The 27,559-nt window shown below is 38.9% G+C and overlaps 1 protein-coding gene across 1 annotated transcript in view; it reads left to right on the top strand.

Annotated features, from left to right (window-relative positions):
* Positions 1 to 27,559, top strand: part of LOC128743488 (GATA zinc finger domain-containing protein 10-like) — a 387,047-nt gene that overhangs the window by 2,699 nt on the left and 356,789 nt on the right. The gene's annotated exons all lie outside the window — the stretch shown is intronic.

Here is a 27,559-nt window from a genome sequence, read left to right as displayed (position 1 = left end):
ATATTAACTCAATCAAAGTGACTTCAACGATAATAATTGCTTTTTAACTTGTAGACGACCTAGTTAGCGCTGTAGTACAAGTGAAAAAGCACGTCACCTTAAAAAAAACCACCAGTTAATGAACGATTGCCGCCATAGTTATGTTGCGACTGTCGGCAATGGGAACAAAATATTTGTCAACCATCAGCAAGTGATTAGTCGTAATTCTACTGCTGGAAAAAGAGGTTTATTTGTTTGATTATAACAATATTACAGTCATGTAGCTTTGTTATTTTTAATGTTAACATCATCATAAAAATAGGAACATTCTTCTTCCATTCTGAAAAAAAACGCTAGAAACCCATTAAAGAAAAAATTGGACTCACCTCAATACCAGGCTTGGATTCGTGAAACAAATAAGAGGAATCAAAAGGCCAACATTTGTATAGAAAACTGTAAATGTAACAACACTTGAGCATCACTCCCTCTATAGCATTATAGCATTAGGGCTGCAAAAGCATCTGTTAATGAGGCTGCGATTATGACACATTATTATTTCCCGAGTTCAACTCGTTATCGCGTATACAAAGTTTTGTTTTAAACAGTACAGAAGAGGCACAGTTTTCTTTTAGAAACATTTTGTTGGCTGTGTTAAGAATACTTTGCGAACCTTGTTGAAAATGTTGCAAACCAGAACAGCATTTGAAAGAATTTTCAGGATGGCCAATTTTAACCGTAGCTCGTGAATATTGAATTCAACTGCATCCGATCGGTTACTATCGTTCAGGTGAATAGTAAAGCCTTGGGCTTAAACGTCTTTCTAAGACATGGCCCTTCTTTATCGACAGACTTCGCGGCCGGTTGTACAGGATAGTTACGAGGCTAGTGTAAGAATCCTATTAACTCTATCTAGCAGCACCACCTAGCCGAGATTCGAACACACGTTCAGTTGAAGGCATGTTGAAAACAGATTTTGCTCTTTTCAATGTACCGTCTCAGCAAATCATAGTTTCGAAAAGTTGTGTATGAGTCACTCATAGAGCTGGTTATAATCTACAATATCGCTTAAGTAAGTAGTGCTGAATTTTTTCCTTATTTGGAATTAATAGTTTTAAAAAGTGACTAAATCGTCACGCGTCACGGAAAATCAATAGTAAACATTGACCTCCTCGTCCAAACAAGTCATGAATTGTTTCTGTTATGTCAACCTTAACCAATTTGATGTCCTTAACGTAAAATAAAGATTATATGCAGAAGGAAACATAGCAGAGGTTGCACTTTTTTAAAGCCTGATTCTCTTCAAACTTTTTGGAAATGAATTAATACTATGTGATTACGTTTTGGCCCCCAGTTGGCTTCGAGGTATGACGCTGACCTAATAAGCCAGTCATCGTATGTTCGAATCTCGGCTGGGAGAGGCTGTTAAAGTCAACAGGATCGTAGCAACTGGCCCTGCAATTGTCCTGTACTTTAACAGCTGGATGCGAAGTTTGTCGTATAAAAACAGAAGGTCAAGTTTCGATAACGGAATGTAGCACCTAGGCTTTGCTTTGATTACGTTTTGGCATCATGTTTTTGCGCTGCATTGCTAACGCCAGCACCTGTCTCTTTAGCGCTTTAATCAAATTTTGCGCAATGGTGGGACCAACTTGGGCTTTAACCAGGGGTCCTTTAAATGATACCCGAAGACTTCTCGACAGTGCGAATTTTCGTAGTGTTTTCAGAGCTAACCTCTTTAGTACGTAAACATTGTTGTTTTTGCATCAGTCCAAGGCATGTCGAACTTAGTGGCAGGATGCCAAAGACGGTCAAAGCCGACCAAACCAATATTGGACTTTTATAAGATGTCACGAAGGGTAAAGGTCGCTTTGGAAGGCTTCACCCATGTATGTAGATTTGTTCGTTGACGAATTGCCACACCCGCATATTGCTTGCTAGACAACGAATTTTTTAGCGAATTTCGGGAGCTTCTTCCATATACTCTGGCGAACTGCAAACTTATAGGTGGCAATATAGTACTCCTGTGCCAGTGTTCGTCTAGTGCTGGCCTTGGGGTAGTTTTCGCTATCTATCACAATGCAGAAAGGTATTGTGAATGCTTCCTCGTGCGAGTTTCGGTTGCCGTGTTCTATTTATCGGATTTAAGAATTAACGCATTTAAGAATAAATTTTTATTAATTCTTAGATAAAATTTCAAATTAAAATCGTCCAATATACCAGTATTACCACCACTATAATTTTTCAACTAAATGGTTCTCTTTTAGACTAAATAATTTGCAAACTGGCAACAGCTTACCTCTAGCGCTACTACATGTGGACTGTAAACATTATCACGAGTGCCAGAAACCAGCTGTCATCAGCTTGATTCCAGACCAGATGCCTACATTCCCTCCACCGCAATCCGATGTGGTGCAAGCACCTCAAATCCTGCCGCATAGACTTTCGACATGGCACTATTAAGCAGTGCAAGATTCGTATTAACATCAAAGCTGGTGGCCTCCATACACAAAACAATACTCTGATCATCATTATCTAAAAAATGAAATAAATCAAAATAAATGAGTTGAAATTACGTCACTTGATTGAAGAAATTTGAATGCTGTTTCATTTATCAATTATATTCAATGGATAAAAAGATAGATTACATCTGCGTTTGTTTTTGGACATATTCCTCGAAAAATCCATCATATCCTTCATTCAGCCGCAGGTTCATATTCGATACATACTTCTGGAGGCAGCTAAGCTTGGGAAGCGGATACTGGAGGTTGTTCGTAACGAAATTATGACTTGCAACACCAAAATAACCGTGGCTAAGTTCTTGCGGCAGTTCTTCGCTTGATTTCAAACCCATCATAAGATTTATTTGATTATCTGAAAATCTTAGCGACAACATTGCTCGAGTTTTACTAATCACTTGTTCCTTGTCACTACGCTTACGTCAGACAAGACTCGCTTTTGTGCAGCCAACTATTCCTTCAACTTCCGATTTTCTACCACTAAACTGTCAATGGACGTACTTCAATATGCATCGCTCGAACTTTGATGTGCCATAACGATCTAAAAGAATATCGAATATCGTCGGTTCATCACCTGGTTCAATCAACAATGCAACTATGCCAGAATCAAAGATCTCGCTTTCTTCGGAAATTCGTCGGTCACACCGACTGGATTCAGAGCTACTTTCAGGCTTCATTCCTCGAAGAAAATTCTGGTACGTTCATCATTGCCGGTCAATAAACTTCTCCTTCTCTTCACACGATCCGGATTTCGAATGATCGGTGTAGCTTAAAATATTAATGTTTTCCATAGGGTGTTTTAGAATATGTATATCATTTTGCATACCTCCAACTCGAAGACGCCGACATAGTAACTTTTTGTCCCAAAAACTTCAACCATTTGGTTCACAGTTCTGTTTTGGTCGGAAACTGATGAAAGAAACACTGAATCGTTTGCAGCTCGTTTATTTTTTGGAATTATTTTACTACCGCACAAGTAAACAATGAGAAGTTTATATTTAGCGAAAAAATACGAAACTACTTACATTGTGACGAAGAAAAACACCGCTTCTAGAAGCGCAAATAATTTTTCCGCATGTTAACTATAGTTTCGGTATTTTTAACATATTTCACAATTCCAATTTGATCCAATTGCGACCACTAGTACAACACAGGCATTTCATAACTAGGTAAAATTGTGTTGGTTAGTTTGTATTTGACAGAAAAAATATACTTTACCTTCCTTTTAGGATACCTTGGTCCTTGGTCGTTCGCTGCTCTATCTTCGTTTCTTACTATCTCCTCATTACGGTCAACTTCCCCGTTGACGGCAACCTCATCATTTCAGTTTATATTGCAGTTCCAGTTTGCGTGGATACTTCGTAAACTTTACTGGATGTTTTAGAAGCATCGAAGAATCCATTCAACAAATTTCCTAGAAGCTGTATAATTTCTGGGTTTCCATACTCCGCCATTCTTGCAAACCTGAAGCAATAAAAAAGTTAGCGTTGATGCCCAAACAAATACTTTTAATATATTTTGCAACAAAAAATCAACTATATCAACATATTGAATTACTGATACATGTCACACGATAGAGACAAGGGGTTTCCAACAGCAATGATTACTGCGCACCTTTGAAAAAAGTTACTTTTGATTACTTTACTGATTACCTCTGATTACCAGTAATCAGTCTCTTATGATTACTATAAATTAATCATGATTACCAATGATTACTTAAGATTATCATTGATTACTCTACAGATTACCATTGATTACCTAATTACATAGTTCGTAAATGATTACAAAAGTAATCTCTGATTACTACGCACTTATACGCCTTACTGGAAACCCCTTGGATAGAGATTAGAGAAAATCGACTAGAGAAATGGCCAAGTTACTCATTTCGCATTTAACGAAACCAATCGAGCATGGTTTTGTTAAAATCATGATTTGACAGATAACCAAATCAGCACCAAAAAGACCTGACTGCAAATGGTAAACAAACCGAGGGTTAAGGGTTTCTTTTACTATGCTTACTCAGCAGTAATGTACTCTCACTCAGTTTCGTTACATTTTGCAGTTAGGTTCTTTTTAAAAGTGAGTGTGAGTTACCTGGACATGAAGTAATTTGCGTTTTCGTTACTAAACGTGAATGATATTAGCTGGGGCTCATATGTTTAGGGTTCAGAGGGAAGCAAAGAATGGACCCGCTTAGGCGCACCCGGCAGAAATCGGACAAAAATCTGGCAGCGAAAAATTTTTTCTGCCAGACATTCTGCCGGATTTCTGGCCGCCGTCACCCGTGAACACTAGCAGAAATGACACATCCGATTCGGGCAGAAAATTTCGCCTTACGGTTTTTCTGCCGGATTTCTGTTCGATTTCTGCCAGAGGTTTCGAATAAAAACCGGTTTTGTACCGATTCAGCTTTCCCTCCTTTTTTGGAGGGTAGCAGCAGCGGACTGTAGCAGTAAGGCCCCGTACAGAGTAAACGCGACAGCGACGCGACACGGCTTCGCTCTCATGTTGCAAAATGCACAGTCCTACTTCGGGCGAAAAAGGGCTGCGCGTATAATTACAGCACGAAATGTCGCGTCGCGTCGCATGTCGCTTGCACTCTGGCGGTACCCTATGAAGCGTGCAATAAACAGGTTAACAATTAAATTATATCTGCTTTGTCATGTTCCATATTATTCTCTTATATTTTGCCCGAAACTGCAAAACTGATGAACCACTTTTCTCCTGCCTCGAAGTGTCACATTTGACTTAAAGAGAATCGAGCGAAAAATGAAGACTGGTTCTGTTCGATTTCTGCCAGGCATCCGACTTTTTCGTAAGCGGGGAGGAGAGGATCCGCGAGTTTGGAATTTGATGTTGTTGATATTATTCCTACTGCAAACAGCTTCAGCGAGGGCCACAGGTAATGTCAAAAAATCTTTAGATGTGTGCCTTAAGTAGAAGTGTAGAGAGCATCTTTCAGATGGTTTTCGGTAAAAGGAAATTTTTTGACAGGTATCAAAATTAACTGTTTGGAGTCTATGAGTGGGACATCGAGAACGTAAGAGTTTGACAACCACTTCAGCCCCTAGTATCCTAATCGACTGTCTCTAGACAGAGGTAGCCCAAGAAACAATGTCTGTTTTATTGTACCCTTATTGCAGCATTCAAGCCCAATTTTGGTTTGGTGTTTTGTATGTACGTGAAACTTGAAGTTCCACTGAAGTGAAGTTCCACTGGGTTCTCACTTCGTTGGTAATTGTTGTTAATTAAATCTCCGCGTTTTTCTTTTAATAGTTTGTTTTGTAAGTGTCCACTACCAGGGGGCTCTTTCTGAGCTTTTTGGTGTGGGGGTCAGTGGAGGGTTAATAAAAAAAATGCCATCATAAGAGGGTAATGGGTAATGTCGTCGTGGTTGGGCTACCTTTCGCCCAAAACTTTCGTTTCAAAAAGAATTTCGGAAAGCTAAATATGTCGTTGCAAAGTTCTAAGAATAAGGTATATTTCTGGAAATCTCGAACTGACAAAAAATTAATAAACCTAGATTGTTAGCATAGGTAATATTTCTAAAGGATTGCTTTTAATTTAGTATGGTACTTTTGGACAACGCCAACGTTTTCTTCCAAGTAACAATCCAATAGCCAATTGGTCTTATTCATTTCTTATAGTAGTTTTATCAGAGCATTGCCAAGTGTATCGGGTTTTATAATGTTTTTCCTCAAGTAAATTTTATCTTATTTGATGAACATTTCTGAAGTATGACTGAAGGAGCCTTGAAGAAACACACATAAAACTGTATTATCAATAAGTTTAATTCACCTCATAAGCGGTTTTAAGGGATACTTGAAAAACGATGCTCCTTAAGACTTAACAATAGTTTCGACAAAAATTTATGACATTCTTCTGCGAGATTGCTTTATCTTAATATTACTGCCATAAAACTCTCTTAAAACTGTGTATTCTTGAAAGAGAAATTATATTCTTAAGAAAGAACATTCTAGCGTAAACAACTGATCTGTCAAAACGGGTGTCTAAACCTGGAGAAAATTGAAAAAAGATGGATTTTTCAAACGAAAATTAAGCAAAAATCTGTTCAATATTTTGAAAACTCTTTCATATGAACAATCAGCGAAGTCACAAAACAATGAATGTCAGGAGCAATGGAGCTAGGCAATGATGGTGCCGATGACGATGCATCAGTGGTAGACTTGTATATAAATAGATAAATTTGGTTCGATTGTGTTTTGCCGGAGGCGGTGCGGGTTTCCTCTAGAGTTGTTCGTATTTTTTAAACAGAATGACCTCTCTATCACTAGTCGGTTTCTTTGTTAGGAAAATGTTTGAAGGGATTGGAGCAGTTGAAGCATATTTTGTAAAAGCGATGGTAACGATAAAGTGTATTAAAAATTCTGTAGATTAAATTTTCCGCATCGAACTGACGTGCAGTCCTCTTTTAATTTTTAAAATCAATTTATATTGACAATCAACATGACTGCTGTACTATGAAAATATCGAGCTACTGTGTTACCTGACTCATAACGAATATACGTTATATACGGGGGAGGGTCTCGTAACTCACAAACTTTGTGGTTTTTCGTTTAATTGATCATAAATTCGAATAGAGCATACAAATATCAACTATATAACATAAGAAATTACATGTTTACTCCAAAAATAAAAGCGTGAGAGATTTTAGAATTTCGTAAATAGGGGTGCGTTATCAGTCAGGTAACACAGTAGAGGGAAATATATCCGGAGTGATTCGCGATTGGGGCTCAACTGGCAAATTGTAAACAAATCGTTTTATTACACCATCAGCCTTAAAAAGACTGATAATATCCTTGGCAAGAATCCTTTCTTCTGTTTTAATCGTTAGAACTATTTAAAACAAGTTTTTAGTGATGGGCGATAGAAGTGTTTAATCAAAACAAAAGACAATTTGCAGTTTAGCCCCTTGCATTGTTATGAAGTGACAGGCTTATTTGCAAATAGTTCTGTAAACAGGCGATAGTAAAGAGCGAAACGGCGTTGTTTTCAAAACACAGGCGCATGTAAACAGGCGAAATTAAATTAAAAAAAAACCAAAACAAGGCGAAACAGGGCTGGGCCAATGTCATTGTCAAAATGCTTTGAGGCTCATTTCAAGGGGTTCAACTAGAAAACATAGATTATCAGTAGTCTTTTTTTACACGGTTTGTTTTTTTCGATTACTCGAAAACGGCTAAGGAACTATTTACAATCTACGTGAGGAATGTCGAGCTACTCCCAAATGTATTGAGAAATAAATGATTGGTCTCTAAGTTACCCCGTTCTTAATACTCAAAAAACTAAACCGTGTAAAAAAAGTACTTGAGTGTATGAATACACAGATTTAATGCAGTGTAGTTAGGAAACTATAAGATTGCTTTATTCTACACCAATTTAAATCTTTAAACCCGATTTTTGTCACTTTCATTTAAATTACGACTTGAAAATGTACTTGCAAACTATCACAATGGTATTCCTCATTGTTTACATTTTGGTAGTTGCGCCCTAATCGTGAATCACTCCGGAATTCTTATTCAAGCGCAACTTGTCTTCTTTAAGAATGCAATAAGTATAGATGAACTTATCGCACTCTTGAAAAAATTTTCTTTGTCTTGTGCAAGAAATGTTAGTCTAAGAATCGCTTTCTGGTTGATTTAGATAAAACCATTGCAAAAGTGGCAGACAGGGATATTTTAATTACTGTTGAAATTGTAGCCAAATGCATATAGACGTTTATAAATCTGGTATTATGCAATACCTTCTTATCTTTTTAAATAAATGTTTGGACGTATAAAAGGCCTGCTGCCGCAATTTGTTAAAATTTGGTAGCTATCAACTTTTTAATGAAATTATTGAATTTTTTTTTTATTAATTAAATTTTTTAATAGTCTAGCAAAAATAATCGGCGCGTTAAAATTTTCTACCTTTCATGACACCAAATATACTATATTAACAATATAGTTCACTCCTCTATAATCCTGAAGACACGACTACTAGCGCCATTGCGGCATAAAAGGTTACCAAAGTACACCGTAAATTGAACACGTCTATCGGAAACAACTCAACTTTCAGTTTAGAGTTTAACCATTTCTAGATAGAATTAACAAAAGGGCGAATGTCACAAATGTAACCCAAACGGATGAGTTATTTTCTGCTGGACCAGTATAAGAAAATCAGCTCTCGCTCGGTTTGTTCACGTTTGCCACATTCTCTGGTTTGCTGGTTCTATCTTCAATTCAATTCAATTCAATTCTCCATCATCCCTTTTACACTCGTGGAATTGCGCATATGAAGATAGAATCAACAAAAGGGCGAATGCCGCAAGCGTAAAAAGTCATTTGAGAGTTGATTTTGCTAGGCTCGTCCAGCAAAAAATAACTCACGCGTTTTGTTCACACCTGGGGCATTCGCCCTTTTGTTAACTCTATTGAGATATGTGAGTGTAAATGAAGAATTATTGTCAAAAATCTTTCTGTTCCTCACACTCTTTAATGATTTCCTGACCTTGCTTGTTTTGAAGACTAAACATTTACTGGTGGCAGCACCTTATTTTCGTAGCCGCGTATTAAGTGAAAATTTACTAAACGGTTTAAAATAAAAACGTTGCTACAATTTAAACATTTGGTTGGATCGCTCAAACCAAGACTTTTGTCAATTTTTCGTATAACAAACTAATCCTGTTAGTTTTATTATTGTTCAAGTGCTAAATTTGTGAAATGGGTCGCATATACTGTGCAGTTTTCGGATGTTCCAGTTTAAAAGAAACTCGCTCCAGTGTTTTCTTTTTCCGAATTAATTCTATCAAAAGGTAAACTATTTCGATTTCCAGTTTTGTTCCTATTTTATTATATCTCTAGGCAAACGGATACGTGGGCAAAGTTTTGTCGCAACCGTCAATCAGCAAAAGTAGTCTGATTTGTTCCCTACATTTTCATGAATCCGATTTTTTCAATCCTGATAACAAACGTCAAGGGTTAATACAATAGAGCATGAATGAAAAATTATGATAATTATAAATTAATTATTTTTAGTTTATTCCTGCACGCTACTGAAATGTCAAAAATGTTGTTCAACTATTACGTACACGTCCGACATTATGGTTCGTAAAAAGCCGGATAGTTTCTAATATTCACAATTAATTTTTATATCTAATGTTACAATTTAGAAGAATGACGTCATAGGGCTAGAGATAGCATATTCAATCTACCGCACCTTTTACTTATGCATTGGTTGCACGCTTAAAAATGTTTGTTACAAAAAGCTTTTAGTCGCCTTTTTGTCCGCAAGAGGGTGTTACTTTTGCGTCTTTTCGGATATACATGAGATTTTGCGAAGTGAACTATATTGTTAATATAGTATATTTGATGACACAAAACATCGACAAACTGAACGTGGCATGAACAATTTGTTATTTATGGGCAACAAAGTAGCTGCTTTTGTTACGGTTTTTATTCTCAATTTTCATTATATCCATTTTGTAAAAGCAATATCTGTGAATGCTTTTTTCTCTCATAACTCTCAGTCAATTAAAAAAATTATAGCTGTGAAATGTGCATGATGTCTTGCAAACGTTCTTTGAGAAGACAACCATAAAATCATCAACACCACCAGTGTTGGTTTTCTTTTAGTTTCAAGTGACTCTTGGAAGTCATTATAAATATAATCGATAAAAATAACAAGTTTTAAAAGGACCTTCGGAAATATTCTTGAGAACCTTCTTTAGTATGGGCCTCCCTAGTTTTATAAGGGTTTTATGGCTGTTTTATCGCAGTTTCGCAAAATTACAAGTTTTATGATCGGTTTTAAGGAGCAAATGCTACAAAATTGAATTTGTTACTTGGGCTACTAAATGTCGCTTGACATCAGAAGTAAATTCTATAAATAGGGTAACAAATACGTGTTTGACAGAGAGTTACTCTTATACATTGGAATTGAAATATTCACTGTTACTGGTCTAAAATAACAAATATGTGTAGCACGTGCAAAATTCTTTATATTCAATATGATCTCCCGGAAGACTCGCAGAATGTTCGTCATATAAACTCAACGAAACGCAATATTTTCATAATCAAAATTGTTCCACCAACCGGGAGAGCATGTATTCTAATATCATAAACCCTTTTTCTAGAAGTTTCATCCAACAGGCCAAAAAAAGCTCAATTTTCTCCCACAGGCAAATAAACGGAAGGCCATAGAAGGGAGAAAAAAAACAAGAAAACGTGACATAACGTTTTGGGTTCACCCTCCCAGGGGACCGATCGGCGAAACCGAACCGCACGGGACAGTTTCGGGAGGATGACTCCACCACGGCCGACACGCTGCCAAATTCATTCCGGGGTCGAAGCGCCCCGTTGCTGGTGACGGTGGCCGGGGAGGCCGGTGAAATCCGGGTATCATTTTGCCGGCGGATCGCTGCTAGCTCTGTCCCTGTAGCAAGAGTAACACCAGCCAGCGAGCCAGCGAGCGGTAGTCCATTGAAAAGTTCGCGTGCATAATTCAAACTACGATATGTACAACCCGAAATAGCGTGCGGGAGTCCGACCCGCGGACTCTTTTTTTATCATTGTTGTCTTCGAACAGCATTTGTTTGTTACTGTTGGGTTATATGGTGAGCGTTTAAGCCCGGCTTAACTCGGCCGACGTTGTGGAAGCAACAGCAGCCGCAGCAAGCAGTAGCACGAGCGTGGTTCGGTGGATGGTGGAAGTCTTCGTTTCTTGCCTTTAATCCTGCCATGCTTTTTGGAACCATTTCGGATCTGTTCGTTCCGGCGGCGGTGCCGGTTGCGACTGTAGCTGTAGCGAACACCGTGGAAGAGAAAGGTTTTTTTATTGAATTTTAATAAACGATGGAATGCGAGTGGCTATCGCGCGGTTGCTGCCGTGATGGCCTGGCCAGCCAGCTCGAAGTTTCTTCTCGGAACAGATTGCGACTGCTGACTGCTTTTGGGGCCTCCGAGCGGCGGTGGGACTATCCGCGCGGTTCGTCTCTTTTCTTGTGTCCACCGAGTTCAAAGACGGATGAACGCAGATCGTGTGCGATCAGAAGTCGTATTTGGGTTAAGAAGATTTTTTCTTCTTTTGGCTTTCTGGTTCATGGGCCGTATTGTGCTCGCTGTTTTTTTTATTGTTTGTGCTTGGTTTCCTTTTTCGTCGTTCGCGTTTCGGACGCGAAAAGGAACAACTAAAAACGAAACACAAAGTCACTGGTGGTCGATGAACTGCGACGAAGCGCACAAGATCTGCCGAGAAACACTGTTTATTTGGCAAAGCGGAACGTGATGAAAATACGCTTGAGAGTCCATTGGCTGTGGGTTATAACAAAATTAAAATTCAAATCCGTGTCAATTGTCCACAGAAAATGAAAAGTCATGAAGCACATGGGTACGTTAACCTCGAGATTAGAACGAATGAGCGGCTCATCCTTGCACCGTCCGCTCGGCAAGCGTTTATACATATTACAGTGAACAATTTAGGTTCGAGTCTTATCGGCTTCGCACCTAAATTATAATCCCGGCCAGAACCTGCCCGTCTTGGGACTTCATCACTGCAGATTGACGGACTGGCAGTTTGGAAATTAATTTGTGAATTGGGACCTGACCTCGTCCGTGTGGCGGCAGTCCAGGTCCCGACCGGTCGAGCTCAGACACCGTGTGTAATAGACAGCACATCCCAACGGTCTTTAATTCAATCTTTGGCTGATGGGTGTACCGAACAGCGGACCGTGCTTTCGTGCTAACCCGTCCGTTCTCTCAGGGAGGGCCTGAAGGTCGGGTACAGTTTTGGCGAAATCATCCTGTATCATGACGGTCGGCGGCAGCGGTGGAGCTGTATAACAGCTCTTGTGTTATTCAGTTTTTTTTTTCAGTTTCGGAGGCTGCGGACAGCTCGAAACCAAGGGGCGATGAAATGCTGACCTTCTCAAAATTGGATGTATAGATGCACATAGCTTTGGTGTTGGTGGCGGTGTAGTTTCTATCGCTTCGATGAATAAATGATTAGTAGAGGAAGAGCGCCCGGTCAAGGCAAAAGGGATAATTCAACGGGGATTAAGAGATTTCGAAAATAAAACAAAAACTGAGATGCAAGCGAGAGCCGGGCAAATTTCCACATTGATTAGTCCAATAATTTGCCAGCGAAAAATAAATAGCACTGTTGGGAAGTTTCACTGTGACTTTCACAGAGAGGTTTAAACCACTAAATTAAAAATTGTTATATGAAAAAGCGCACGAACTCTAACTTAACAAACGCTTTAGAAAAAGTAATCGTTTTTTTTCGTTTTCTGTTTTCTGTTATTTAATCCATGGAAATTTAAATTTTGATATCCATGGTTTGCTTAGCTAAACATGCGGAATGCAACTTCCCGCAGACCTGGCAACGGAATAAACTGGAATGACATTTAGGCGACACCAGGATCGCATCTACTATATAAAAGCGTTACTCCGTCTGTGAAGAAAACCAGGTCCTTACCAAGGACAGACACTTCCTTATCGACAGACTTCGCAGCCTGTTATTAGGGAAAAGACAATTATGGCGCTAATGCCACGATCCTACTGACCCTAGCCGTACCGTCCAACCAAGATTTGAATATACGACGACTGACTTGATAGACTAACATCATACCTCGAAGCTTACACGAATGTTACACGGGGAATCAGGGATGTACATTTCCGAAGGGAATACTATTTTGCACAGTTTATGATGATCATAAATAAATAACGGGTGACAACAAAAATTTTGGAACTTTTTCGAGGCCCCTAACTCAACAACAAACGAGTTCAGAGAGAAATGAGAGTACGTATGTTTTAGCTCTCTCTCTCCTCTTTTTGTTAATATTTTTTGTTTTGTTTAAGCTTGCCTAGTTTTGCTTAAAATGGCGTCGAAACAATAAGCATTTTGGGAGCGCGTCGTACACTTCTACGAATTGTGACAGAAATCTCGGCAAAAAGAATACGGTACAACATATAAAAAGCGAATATGTTGCGGTTTCGACTGTTTATTATATCCTAAGATGCCCAACAACTTTTCGCAAGCAAGGTAGTGGAAGACATCGGACTCTTTCTCGTACCTTCAACAACAAACCAAGGTTTGGCTAACAATTTAGATGTGCACCAGACGAATGTTTGAAGAAACTTTTGATCCCGTTTTTATAAAAATATCCCCAAGTAACAATTCTAAAGTCACTTGGTTCTACTTGAATTTTATAAAGGTTTTATTGCGGTATTAATCATTACCTCTGGGTTTATTGTGGTATTGCGCAATACCAAGAGGATACGAGTCCAAACACACTTATAGCTAGCTAGAAAACCATAGTAAAACTGCCAATAAAGCAAATTTATTGTGGTTGCTTATATTACCACGTTAAAACTTGTTGGCTGCACCACGTCTCTTCCCAAGCAACAATTTGGGTTTTATTGTACTTTTATAATGACTTCTATGACCAAAATTAGTCTGGAAAACCGCAAAAAGAATGCAATAAAACTCACATTTCTGCTTGGGTTATAAACTTACCATAAGTGTGGCGTGGCAATACAAAATGGCGCACCAATCAAAATTGATCTTATCGCGGTTACTTGTCAAACCGCAATAAATCTGTTAGTTTTATAGAGCTATTGAAACGGTAACTCCCTAACCAAACAGTTTTTTTGCTGCTATTTGAATATTTTCAGTTTGTTAAAACAACTAGTTTTCAAAAGTTGCAAAATTTCAGCGGCGCGCTTTTTATATCGACCTTCAATGCGCACATGCTGCAAACCAAAGAAATTGCTTAAAATTTAATAAATATTCTATGGGATATTTTATTCTGGTCGCTATAAACCAAATCGTTGAGAATGATCTGTCAGTAACATTTAAACTTTTCTGATCACGGATATATTTTCATGTTGACAACTTATTTAGGTTTGGCCAGAAAAGCGAAAAGCGAAAAGCTTTTTTAAATTATGTCGATGGCTGTCAAGCAGCGAAAGCTTAACCGGTTTTATTGCTGCTTTCAGCAGAGCGTGATACAACAACTTCAGCTTATAACCTGATTCTTATAGCTGTTATGAAAACATTCTGAAGAACGGGCCACTTAGTCAGAAAGCAGTTTTATAGCGGTCATCAGAAAGTTCTGGTGGAGCTCATAGTTTTATTAGTGGTTTTATGAAATTCATGAAAACCACTATATGAACGTAATAAAACTTGGAATTGTTACTTGGGTCATGCAGATGATAATACATGGTTTGGCCGGATAAAGCATCAACATATTACGTCAAAAAATACACAATCGTTCCTGAGTACCCATTCGGTCCCATTTGTACCCAAAAACCACGACCCGACAAATTTATTTCAGTGCGCCAAAACAAAGATTTCTTCGGATCTCTGAGTTTCTTGGTGCACAAAAATAACTGGAGCGCTACGAATTGCAAACAGTTGATTGGTAGAATCAAGAGATGCATTCGCAAAGTTGACATGACGGCCGTACAACGCTCCTGTTCCGTCATCAAACGGAAGCTTCGCCGAACAGCCGATTACGGACCGTTTTCAAATGTACACTAATTTTTTTTTTCAACGATGGACAATGTATCTTTAATTTCGGTAACACAGATCTTCTTCAAGTATCCGTGTCTTTTTCGAAGGCTTGAGAAAAAAAAAATCCAAAATTTTAGTTGTCACCCGTTATGCTGCAGAAGGGGCAGCGAAGAATTACGGGCATTAGAATAGGGCGACAACAGCCCAAGAAGAGGAAATTAAACAAGCATAATAAATCTGAAGAGATTACGGACTGCATTTTTACAGTAGGTCTTGTTAGGGTAAATTTAAATAAGTGAAAATATGAAGCTTTTATTTCATTCTATTTCGTTCATAACACAAGTACACTTTTTTGGAAATTTTAAAATGTTTCAAGATGGACGGTTTGGGATTTCATTTCACGGAAAGTCCAACTGTCCGAGACGGTATAGCTTAATTCGGTGGACTGTAGGTAGGTCAATAGATCACTGACCCTAGGATGGATCTAGGGTATTTCTAATTATCTCTTTTGTAAAACTAACAGATTTATTGCGGTTTTACAAGCAACCGTAATGAGATCAATTTTGATTGATACGCCATCTTGTTTGGCTACGTCACACTTATGGTAAGTTTATAAGAGACGTGGTGCAGCCAACTAGTTTCATCGTAGTAATATAACCACACTAAATTTGCTTTATAACAGTTTTATTACGGTTTTATAGTTAGCTATAAGCGTGATTTGACTCGTATCCTCTTGGTATTGTTTGGTACCATAATAAAACCAGAGGTAATTAATTCCGCTATAAAACCTTTAAAAATTCAACTAAAACCAAATGGTTTTAACATTGTTACTTAGGTAAATATCTCTTTTATATTCAACCAGCGAAGACCGCGGGCGTCCGTAGACACGTGTTCAATATTTTTAGTACTTTTCTATGTGGTTTTAATCACACAAATCATTATTGTCCAGATTTTTCTCTTTTCGAAAATGCAGTTTTTGTTGTGTTTCCGGTGCTTTCAAGCGCATGCATATCATTTTTGCTCGACAATTTTACAACTTGAAACAACTATTTGCAGTTTTTCAATTTGTTTTCGAAACACTGTCTCAATGAGTAGCTCCCTTTGGTGGCGTTAACTGGATCTCGTTCACGTCACACACTATTTTCACTTTTTGTAGTCAGAAAAGTGACAATCGTTACCTTCACACTAATATAAGAAATTATATAATCTAGCCGTATCAACCTACCGTATGTAAATTAAAACAAGTACCTATATAAAAAATTTCCGGAGAATCGTATGATGCCAACCCCTTTCCTGTTTATCATCGGGAAGTGCCCATTTGGCTCATAAACTAAATGGGATAAACCCATTTCGATTCTACGGACTTCCTTACACAATTTTATTAAGTTTTCAAATTTTGTTTTCTCAAAGCCTTGCTTGGTATAATCCAATAGATATAAAAAATCTTAAAAATAGCAGAAAATTGGCACTTACCAAAGACAAACAGAAAAGGAATTGGCAGCACGCAATTCTCCGGAAAATTTTACATAAGATCTCCTAAATTGTATCGGCCTGCAGACCGTATCTTAATTGCGTCTGTTTTTTTGCTCATTTTTGCCCATAGTGCAATGGAGTGTCAGAATTTACCCCATTTCGTATCAGCTCAGGTATGGCCTGATTGGTCACCGTAATCGTCACCAATCTCATTTACGTATAATTCATGTTCAATATCCATTCTAAGTTCTATTTCAAGCCCAATTTCGAGTCCGATTTCAAGTCAAATTGAAATCCAATTTCAATTCGTATTTTAAGTTTACTTTCAAGTCCAATTTCAACTTCAACTTCAAGTATAATTTCGAGAATAATTTCATGTTCAATTTCATTTAGATTTCAAGCTCAATTTCGTTGTCGTGGTCAGCAGCATAAAGCCGGGGTGGCTCGTGCTATTTCAATCATTCATTCTACACGATCTTGGGCCACTCGTCGCTAATCTCCCAGATGTCTCAGAAGTCGCAAGTCACTTTCGACCTGGTTGAGCCATCTTGCACGTTGCAGCTCTGATCAGTCGCATCAGTTGATCCGGAAAACCGTATTCGTGCATTATCTGCCGTAGCTGGTCTCGATCGACCGTATCGTATGTTGCTTTGAAATCAATAAAGATGTGCTACGTGGGCGTGTTATACTCCCGATATTTCTGCAAGATCTGTCGGATGGTAAAGTTGCACTCCTGCGTACTCCTGCTACAGTGCGATAATTATAGTTACACTCCTGCCATCCATTCATCCGGCAGCTTCTACTCATTCAAAATCGTAGAAATAAATCTTGGAAAATCTTGGAAATAAACTCTGTTAACTTCCGTTCTGCCTTCTTCTGCAATTTCGCTATTGAGGCGCTCATCGAAGAGCTACTCCAATTTCAATTTTAAGTAAAACTTGACGCCTAAATTCACCAGTATCACCGGTAAAAATGGGAAACTAACCGCCTAAGTGAAATTAAGGCTTGTTCGCGACAAAATCTGGACACCTCAATTTTGCAATAAAACTAATTTGCTAGAAGTTTAATCCATGAAACAATTTTATGTCATTTATGTGTGTATCGTTAATAATTATCAAACAAATTAACATTACCTATTTGGTCTGCATGAAAAATTGGCTAACTTTGGAGTTTACCCTTGCCATAAGGGTCAGTGCAGACTTGTTGGCAACCAATTTAGTTGCTGCTTGTTGTTTGCGCTGGGACAGCTTTCTCTATTTCCAAAGCCCAATACCGCTCGATGGGACGTAACTCTGGACAATTAAGTGGATTCGCCTCCTTCGGTACAATATGGACTCCATTAGCATCATACCATTCCAAACAAATTGCTAGCTCGACCACATATGGTATATGGCCTGCCATACTAAATATTTTTTGGGGAACTTGGCTTTCTTCTTTGTCCTAAAATGCTCTGCAACGCCATTCCGTTTCATGGTAGTGTAAAAAGATATACCAGGAAGCTGTTTAAAGTCTTCTAGGACATACGTTTCATCGTCCATTATAACGCATGAAAACTTCGTTAAATATTCGCGATAAAGCTTACGAGCGCGTGTTTTGGTCGTGGTATTTTGCTTATCATTACGGTTTGGCACAGTCCTCATCTTGAAAGACTTCATGCCTTGTCGTTGCTTAGAAGTGTGCACGAACGTTGGCGACATTTTTATTTTACGAGCAATCGTACGTACAGGAAGATCTGGTCTCCTCCATAATTCTTGTTTTACCTTCGCATCCTTGTGGTGGTTCCTCAGATCCGTTTTTGTTCCACTTCCCTTCTTCCTAGCTGTTGTCAAGCGAGTATCGAACGATTTTAAAACACTGTGAACAGTGCTTGGAGGAAATCCAAGCTTTTTGGCAAGTGTTCGGTAGCTAGTGGAAAACGAAGTGGACTGTATGGGTTTGTAATTGAATCACCAAACTTCCATTGGGCAGGGGGGATGAGAACTTAAGCCTTCTAATTTAAATCACTGGTACTGCTGATTCTTCAAGTAGCACACGCGAAACGTCCCTTCCTTTATTATGGGGTTTTGGGGTTTTAAAAGAAGACACAGCACACTTATCCACTTAAACATACTTATATTTAAGATTTACACACTAGGTTATTTACAAAACTGTACATTTGAACCATATAACAATTAACGGCTACCACGCCGACTGGGTTAAACCCGGTGTTGCACGGGCTATATATAGCTTCTCCCGAACAATATCACAAATATCACATTGTCGGGAGGAAGAAAAGCTATCTAGCGCATTGTTGCACTACCGTGAAAGCGTGCAATAGGTATCGATTATCCGCAGTCACAATCGTGACAGTAAGTCATCCGTTAGGGCGGGCGTAGTCCCAAACAGCAAGTTTTCTTAACGAGAGATCCGGATTTTCATTGCGACCGCACACAATTGCTTTTCGCACCTGGTCTTCTTCCGACGCCATTTTACGCTGAGTGCTTGCAATATAAACAAGACTTAGTGTTATATTTTTAGAAAGAACTGACATACGTCTACCACTCTGCAAAATATTTCACTCATTGTTAATGTATTACCGAAGCTTTGTGTGCTTAGGGGTGTCCAAATTTTGTCGCGAACTAGCCTTACTTGAAGCCGTCGTTATTGGGAACGTTCTTATTTAAAATCGCGTTGTTTGGGGGATAGCTATACGTTGTGATTACGTGCTCAACAGTAAAAGAGAATACCAAAAAAGTCTCTCACGAGTCGTGATAAGTTCTCTACCATACCTAAGAGTGTACGACACAAAGAACAAAAGATGTTTTCGTTCTTCTAGCATTTTTTTTGCGTGCTTGGAACAGGCCGCAAAAAAATGGCAAATCTCGGGTAATTTTTCAAATAGACCTATGTGACAATCGGAGATTCTCTTCGCGTCTCCTCTGTTCCGCTTTTCGCGGCTACATAAATTCATAGAAAAGAATTTTTTTAAAACATTTAGCTAACTAGTGACTCCGGCAACCGATTCATGCAAAAAATTCATGTGGTAAAATGATTTAGTATCGCCGTAAAAAGCGGGAGAGAGGAGGCTACACAGACTATAGATTACAGAGGCGACAAGGCACTCACGAACCGTTAAATTTTGAATCAAAACGGAGAGTACCATCATAAACAAAGGTAACTCTCCGTTATGAATCGAAATTTAGCGGATTTTAAGAGCCTTGTCGCCTCTGTTTATGTTTATGTTTATTGAATATAATCATCCGATCTAATTGATCTTAATGATGGGGAAAAGCCGTCTTGATATTCTCAAGAGGCATAAAAACCCCATCTTTTAGGCGCATACATACATACATGAAACAATGAAAAATTACAAATAATATAGTAGTCATAAACAATTAAATTAAAACGTCCTAGACATAATACACCACTAGTTAAAAATTCTTGTCGTCTTCAGCTTGTTTTTGAAGGAAGCAGTAGTTTCGTGAAAGTCGAATAGTTCGATGACCTCAGCAAATGTTCGTTGGAGCCTGGTAATTGGTTCGTTATTGCCGTATTGGCTACTGTGGAATGGTTAATGGATTAGGCTACGTTGACGTAACGGCGTGTTGAACTGGAAACGTGACAACAGGGCGGGGCAGTCAACTTCGCCTTTTAGAATTTTTTTTTTTTTGGCGGCAAATGTGGCCTGGGTAATTTTCCGACGTGTAAGCAGTGTGCTTAAATTGATCAGTTGACACCGATCTGGGTACGAGGGCAGGTTATTGGCATCTCTCCAAGGTAATCGTTGGTAATCGAACGAATCGCTTTTGTATTTGTTCTATACGGTCGTTCCAGTACTCCTGATATGGGCCCCAAATAATGCAAGCAGTTTCTAGGAGAGGTCTTACCAAAGCGCAGTACAACGATCGAAAGCACAATTGATCACTGAACTCGTTACAAACTTTTTTGATAAACCCAAGGTCTTTTACTTCATGAACTCTTGCCAAACAACTTCCTTCGATGTAATAGTCGTGAAGTATTGGATTTTTACAACGCGTGAATGATACAACACAGCATTTCTCGACACTTATGATAATACGGTTCCACTTGCACCACTCAACAAAACAATGAAGAATTTTCTGAAGCTTACGGCAATCTTCAGTGTTTCTAACAACCAAGAAAATTTTCAGGTCGTCAGCATACAGCAAGCGGCACCCATCGGGAAGCAGAAAACAAACATCATTCACGTATAATAAAAAATATCAAAGGACCAAGGTTACTGCCTTGCGGAACTCCAGATAAGTTCGTAAAGGCCCGGGATTCAACACTGCCGAGCTTAACTCGAAGCGTTCGATCAAACAGGTAATATCGCAGCCATTGTGTGAGGCATGTGTCGGCTCCGAGCTTAGAGATTTTGGCCAAAAACAAATCGCGGTCGATTCTATCGAATGCTGCTTTTAAATCCGTGTAGATAGTGTCAATTTGTTGGTGGTTTTCCATGGCGTTAAGGCATTTTGAGGTAAACTGTAGTAGATTTATTTTAACCGAGCGGCTAGCGTAGAAACCGTGCTGATCGACCGAGATATATCGCTTACACTTAAAGAACAGGTAGTCATAGACAACCAGCTCTAACAATTTGGAAGCACCACATAGTGACGTAATTCCTCGATAATTTGCCATGTTTCGCTTTTCACCTTTTTTGAAAACAGGAAACATGAAAGACTGTTTCCAGAGAGTTGGAAAAACTCCACTGGACACCGACTTGTTAAAAATCACGGAGAGCGGGTTTGACAACTCGGAACAACACTTTTTCAAGATTACAGATGGTATGCAATCTGGGCCTGCTGCAAACGACGATTTAAGCTTCTTCATTGATGCCATGATGCATTGATGCATTGATTCATTGATGCCTTCATTGATGCCACGACCCTCTGTAATCTATATTCTCTGTAGAGGAGACACAAAGAGAATCTCTCATTGTCAGATAAGTCAATTTGAAAAATTACCCATAAATGTCTTCAAATTTGTATCACCAAACCAGTACATTTACCGATCCTGGTCGTGTCACCTTAAGATTTAAGACTACTTTGACCAAATATTCGTTTTTTTTTACTATCAAGGGGGACCCTACTCTGGAAGACCGAAAAATAGTAGATTTTCGTTTATTTTTTTCAGATGCTAAAATTATTAGTTAAGTGTTGGGGTATTTTGGTTATTGGTTAAGGTATATTGGAAGATATATTTTGTGTTTTTTTGGATACCAAAATAGCCATTATTATGCTGGTGCCCTCTAGAAAATAGTTCCTTGCTAGCGGTACGTGCCGGGAACCAACGATGTATCGTAGAACGGATATCAAGGATGGTTTTGAAGCTTTAGGTCAATACCTAAATTGTTACGTAGCAGTTTTTGAAAATTCGAAAAATTACCAAAAAAGCGGCAATTTTTCCAAAATAAAGGTATTTTTTCATCAAAAATCGCCAATTAAGAGCTCATAAAAATTGAAAATTTGAGATATCAAAAAACAGCTACATAGCAATTTAAATAATTTATTTTTATATGCCGAATAAAATTTCGGCCAAATCGGTCCACTAGATTCTGAGATACACGTACCGCCAGCTATAGAAATATGGTTTTTGGGAAAACGCGTTCAAAGTTTTGTACAGCAATGGACGACTCCACAATATTTGCCGTGAGCGTTCAACGAGATCATGTATCAAAAAATCCTTTTGGCATGACATTTCTGAAGGTATAACCGTCTTGAAAATGTAAAAAAATAAAATTTGATCTTGAAGACTTTCCAGAGTAGGGTTCCCCCTTAACCCTCTTATACTGCTGACAATGGTTATTTGTAACGGATTACCCACCAGGCGAATTAAAACAGAATTTTGGATTCCAATTCACGGCAACCATGCAGTCAAAAAGCTAATACAGTAATGACCCGATTTTGTCACCCCCATGATGAATTTAGGGGTGACAAAAACGGGACAGTGACAAAATCGGGTATTTTTTCAGTTTTTATTTATTTGCAGATAACTTAGAACGAGCTACATACATTTCATTCTGATCACTTTTTGGACATTTCGCACTTCCATCTACCTCTCTGTGGACATTAGTCACCTGTTCACAGCACAGGTCCTACAGGTAAACACGCGTTTTTTAATTGCGCCGAAATGGTTGATTATACTGGTTAACTATGTTCAGAGAAATTTCACAGCGTAAAAAGTTCTTTTTATGGTATGAACGATTCTTTGATTAATCCCCCTAAAAGTAAGATAGAAAATTTATTTTTCAAGCAGTAAGAGATAGAGCAAAACAATGTTCTACAAAATTTTTTGAGAAGATTATTATAAAGAACTTTGCTAAAAGTGACCTTCTAGCTATTATAGTTGTGGAGATAAGAAACAACTTTTGTGGAAACTCCACGATAATCAACACAGTTCGTTTCACAGTGTTTTAACACATTTGACATGTTTGAAAATGATTTTCAAACTAAACTTTTGATAAATCAAAAGCGTGACAAAATCGGGTAAAAAACGTGACAAAATCGGGGAGTGACAAAATCGGGTTACCACTGTATTCGTTTTTTTTTATTATTAACCCTCTCATACTGCTGACAATTCTTATTTGTAACTGATTACCGACCAGACGAATTAAAATAGAATTTTGGATTCCAATTCACGGCAACCATGCAGTCAAAAACCTAATATACTGCAACGTGCTGTAAAAAATGCCAGATATGCTAATAAGCGATTGATTTACTGCTTATACATATTAATACTTGTTAGTTGCATGGGTATATTTTGCTCTTCGCTGCTTTTTGAGACCACTCAAGAGATAAATAGTAAACAGTTCCCCAACAAACGTCCTCTAAACTGGTCAAGCTGCGCTTTAGCAAAAAAAAATAGTATGTTTCCGTCTAGTGCCAACGGTTATGCGTCTATTTATAGGCATAAGTGGAATTACCGTGTGTGTGTGCGTGTGCGACGAAATGTCCAACTTGCGCCGCTGCACTGGATCTGCTGCTTGCAGGGTCCAGACCCCGAAAGTCCACTGCATATCCCGACAATTAATTGTGTCGGATCAAGCACGCCGAGTGTGTTTATCTACGTGCCTTTCCGATTCGTTTGCCCGTAGTGGATAAAACCGTCTATAATCTGACTGCTTCGTAATCATCCGACCCGTGCACGTCTGCTTGGTGGATTCGCTTGGCTTCCATTGGCAGTCTGGTGTAAAACTAGAGACACCGAACCGAACGACGACGACGACGACGATGAGTAGCACTTTTCACCGGCTCATCGTTCAGCTGCTGTCCTGTCCTTCGAATGTTGCTTTCCTGGAGGCACTGTGCCTAAGTCTGGCAGCGCGTCAATGAGTAAGCAAATAATTAATGAATGAGGTTCCTCCGAGAAGCCGAAGCCAGTGACACACAAGGCCTGCGTTGGCTTATGGACCGCTCGAGATGCTCTTATTTCCACCGGAATATTAATTATTTACTCAAGCTGGTGTAACAGCCAGTCAGTGGAAGAGATAGAAAGATCGATAGATCTGGAGTAAAGTTTTACCATCGCATCGGCCCGGACCGGAGGTTGTTTAGCTGTGCTGTGCTGTGCTGTCAAACGTGTTTTGGATTGGAAGTGCTAGCACAAACAACATACGATAGCATGATTGATAGATATCGGATACTTTGGCCATAACGACATGAAAGAGTGGCGAAAACCGGTGCTCGCTTTTCGAGGATGAAACCTGCGTTGGGTTGCGTTGGAGGCGCCCGCTGAAAGGAAAGCAACACACATTCCAATTGAAATGCTAATGAATAAAATAAATACCGTTGTAATGCACGTTTATCATTTGGTTTTGGCTTAGCATTCGGAGAATTTCGTTGTTCGAATTACTGAGTCTAAATGGGACTGAACGATTTAGTGAATTTAAGCCCGAGCATATACATTCATTTCAGTGTCCCAACCAAACTCATCAGCCTAGTACCTTGTATAATCCCAACGACAAATAACGCAATATACACAAATGCTTCAAACGAAAGCCTGTAGTAATCTGACATTCACACGATTTTCGAAGCCCACCGAAAACAACCTTTGCTACATACCGCTGGCGAACAAAATAATCCATCTCTACCCAGCCGTTCGTTGTTATGTTACATTACATACCGTGAAAGGCGGCACATGAATGTAGAACATCGCATTCAGAGAATTGGCGTCGGCAAAGGAATGGAACGCTAGCGCGAAGCAACCACAAAAGCTGAATTGAAGAAGGAACCCCGACACCCAGAATGGGTAATAATATAATTTGTCTAATGAGAATTTCAATTCTGCAGACCGTTGAAAAGGGTATTTAATAGTTTAAAATTAGATTCACTTCATCGTTCATTTCGCGCGCTGCTGACTGCACCTCTAGAGGTGTATGTGACATGCACCTTTCAGTGTACGTAGGTACGAGGAGCAAACCAGGCAGGAGTGTCAAAGAGCTCTCGGAACGGGCAGAGAATAGATATAGTACATGACGACACCTCGCGAAACAGATTCGCGAATAACGAGTTGGAGCTCACGCGACCGTAAAATTAATTTCAATTCATGTTCCGTGGAGGAATGTTTTGTCTGCGAGCATGCGAGTGCGGATGGATGGATTTAATGTCTGTCGCGATTCATTCCTGTTGCCTCCGTCGGCGTCGTCCGTCCGGCGGGGTGTAGGTATAGGATCGGGATCGGGATCGAGATTTACAGCACCAGCCAGCAGCGCTCGCTCGGGTGTTGAATGAAAGTTCGCAACGCAGTCAACGCAAACTTTTTACTCGATTTTGTTCGGAAAACTTTTGCATTTGGTGCCCTGCCTTCCCTCCACCATCGGGCACACGCTAGCCCAAATTTAACTCATTTCACAAGACGGTGACGCAGTCACTCAGAACGCGGTCTCTTGCACCGCCTCAAAGTTGAAGCCTGGGGTGTGCCAAAGGAGATTTGTCCGGGTTAAACCTTAACCTTGCTTTAAACTTTCGAAGGCTTAATACGCATAAGTAACTTAATATTTTTAGACTACTCTTAAGATTATTTTGAAAATATTTCTTAAACTATATTAAATTTTAATTGTAGAGTGTACCTCAAACGACTTGATCCCGGCTACATACGTCAAGGAATGCAAGTGATATGACACCGAAAAGAACAATCATTCAGTGTGAACAAAATACTGTCCCGATCGTGAGACTGTTACAACAAAGGTTGTTCGAACATTGACAACTATTTTTACAGCCTTTTATTAAAATTAAATTTATTAAAATTTTATTCCCAGATTTAAATTTTAAATTTTAATCGGATATATCACTTCATATCACTTATCGTCATCGATAGGATTTTCCCGGTATTTGAAATCTACTTTTTGACGATAATCATAATAATAATGCTCGCCACGACTGCGCTAGAGATGCTTCATGCAATTGGTCTATTTTGCTCAATTTTTTCGAGCACTTATGCTGTCACACTAGTTAACAGCAACAGCACTTGGCTCGAAGGTATCGTCCCCGTTTACGAATCAATCTGGTGTCCCACAAGGCAGTAACTTAGGATCACTTTTATTTATTCTATTCTTTAACGACGCTGCCTCTGCCCTTGAAAGAGGATGTAGACTGGTTTATGCTGATGATTTTAAAATCTACTTGACGATTCGTTCACATCCAGGATTGTTATCGCCTTCAACTTCTCTTGGACACATTTGTAAATTGGTGCAAAGTGAATAACATGACTATCAGCGTTTCTAAATGCGAGATTATGGCCTTGGTGTGATTCTCGATCCGAAACTAACTTTCGATCGTCACCGTACAACGATGATCTCAAAAGCGACTCGTCAGGTGGGATTTATTGCAAAAATTGGACGAGATTTTAAAGATCCGCATTGCCTTAGGGCCCTGTATTGCTCCTTAGTTCGTCCCCTACTCGAAAATGCGTGCCTAATTTGGACTCCACATCAACTCTATAGGAACCTTCGAATTGAACGAGTGCAGAGGAGGTTCATAAGATTGGCCCTGCGTAGTTTGCCTTGGCGGGACCCGGAAAATCTACCTCCGTATCCGGATCGCTGTCGCTTGCTTGGTCTAGATACCTTAGAACGTCGTCGGAACATCCAACAAGCTTTGTTTGTGGCAAAACTGTTACACGGCGAGATTAACTCGTCGCAATTACTATCGCTGGTGAATTTTCGCGCAGCACAAAGGACTCTGCGACCATCATCACTGCTGACCAACCGCTTTCACCGCACTGAATTTGGCCGCAATGAACCGATTGCATCGTCTACTAGAATGTTTAGTCGTGTTGAACAATATTTCGAATTTGGTGAACCTTTGCATAAATTTAAGCGATTGATTACAAGCTCTAGCTTATTATAGCGTAGTTCATTAAGACTGACAAGTCAGATGAATGGTAAAAATAAAGAAAATAAAATAAAATAAGATTTATGAACTCAGTAAACTGAAGGTGATTTTTAATGTAAAATTGGCCGCTGAATCCGAAAATGTAGTCAGAAAAATTTAAAGTAGGATAGTTTTTGAGATATGCATTAAAGTTGAAATTTTACTTGAAGAAAGAAAGTAAATGCACATAAATACAAATTTCTCCGGCTGCGGTGCACCAATTTCAAATCTCTTTTTTCCATATTAAAGAAGAGAAAATTTGCTCTCGATAAGTTGAACTTTATTTTTCTGTAAGAATAATAGTACTGAAGATATTTGAGAATTTGTTCACAACAAAACAAAAAAGAACGCATATGTTTGGAATAGTTTCAACTTTATCAAAGGTTTTAGACAAGATTAAGGCATTTCGAAAATTTCATTTCATGTGGATCTTAAAGGCCGATAATGATGGTTAATGATAACAATCGGTTAAAAATTGTAGAAGTTATGACCATTTTACTAAAACAGTAATGTTTAATTGGAATTTTCAAGCTGCATGTTGAACTTTTAGGTTGCTACAGATATTAACGGTACTTTATCGAGAATGAAGTTTGGTTTACAAATGTAGTGTCTGGTTGTTCAGCAAGAAGGTTGTGCGGAACTAAATTAGAACCAAATATGAACTTCCAAGTTCGTTTCTTAAGTGAAATTCGAACTTTTGGTTGCTTG

This window comes from Sabethes cyaneus, chromosome 1 (genome assembly GCF_943734655.1).
Source record: "Sabethes cyaneus chromosome 1, idSabCyanKW18_F2, whole genome shotgun sequence".
Lineage (NCBI taxonomy): Eukaryota > Metazoa > Arthropoda > Insecta > Diptera > Culicidae > Sabethes > Sabethes cyaneus.
The sequence above is the reverse complement of the archived record's forward strand: the minus strand, read 5'-3'. Positions and strand labels throughout refer to the sequence as shown.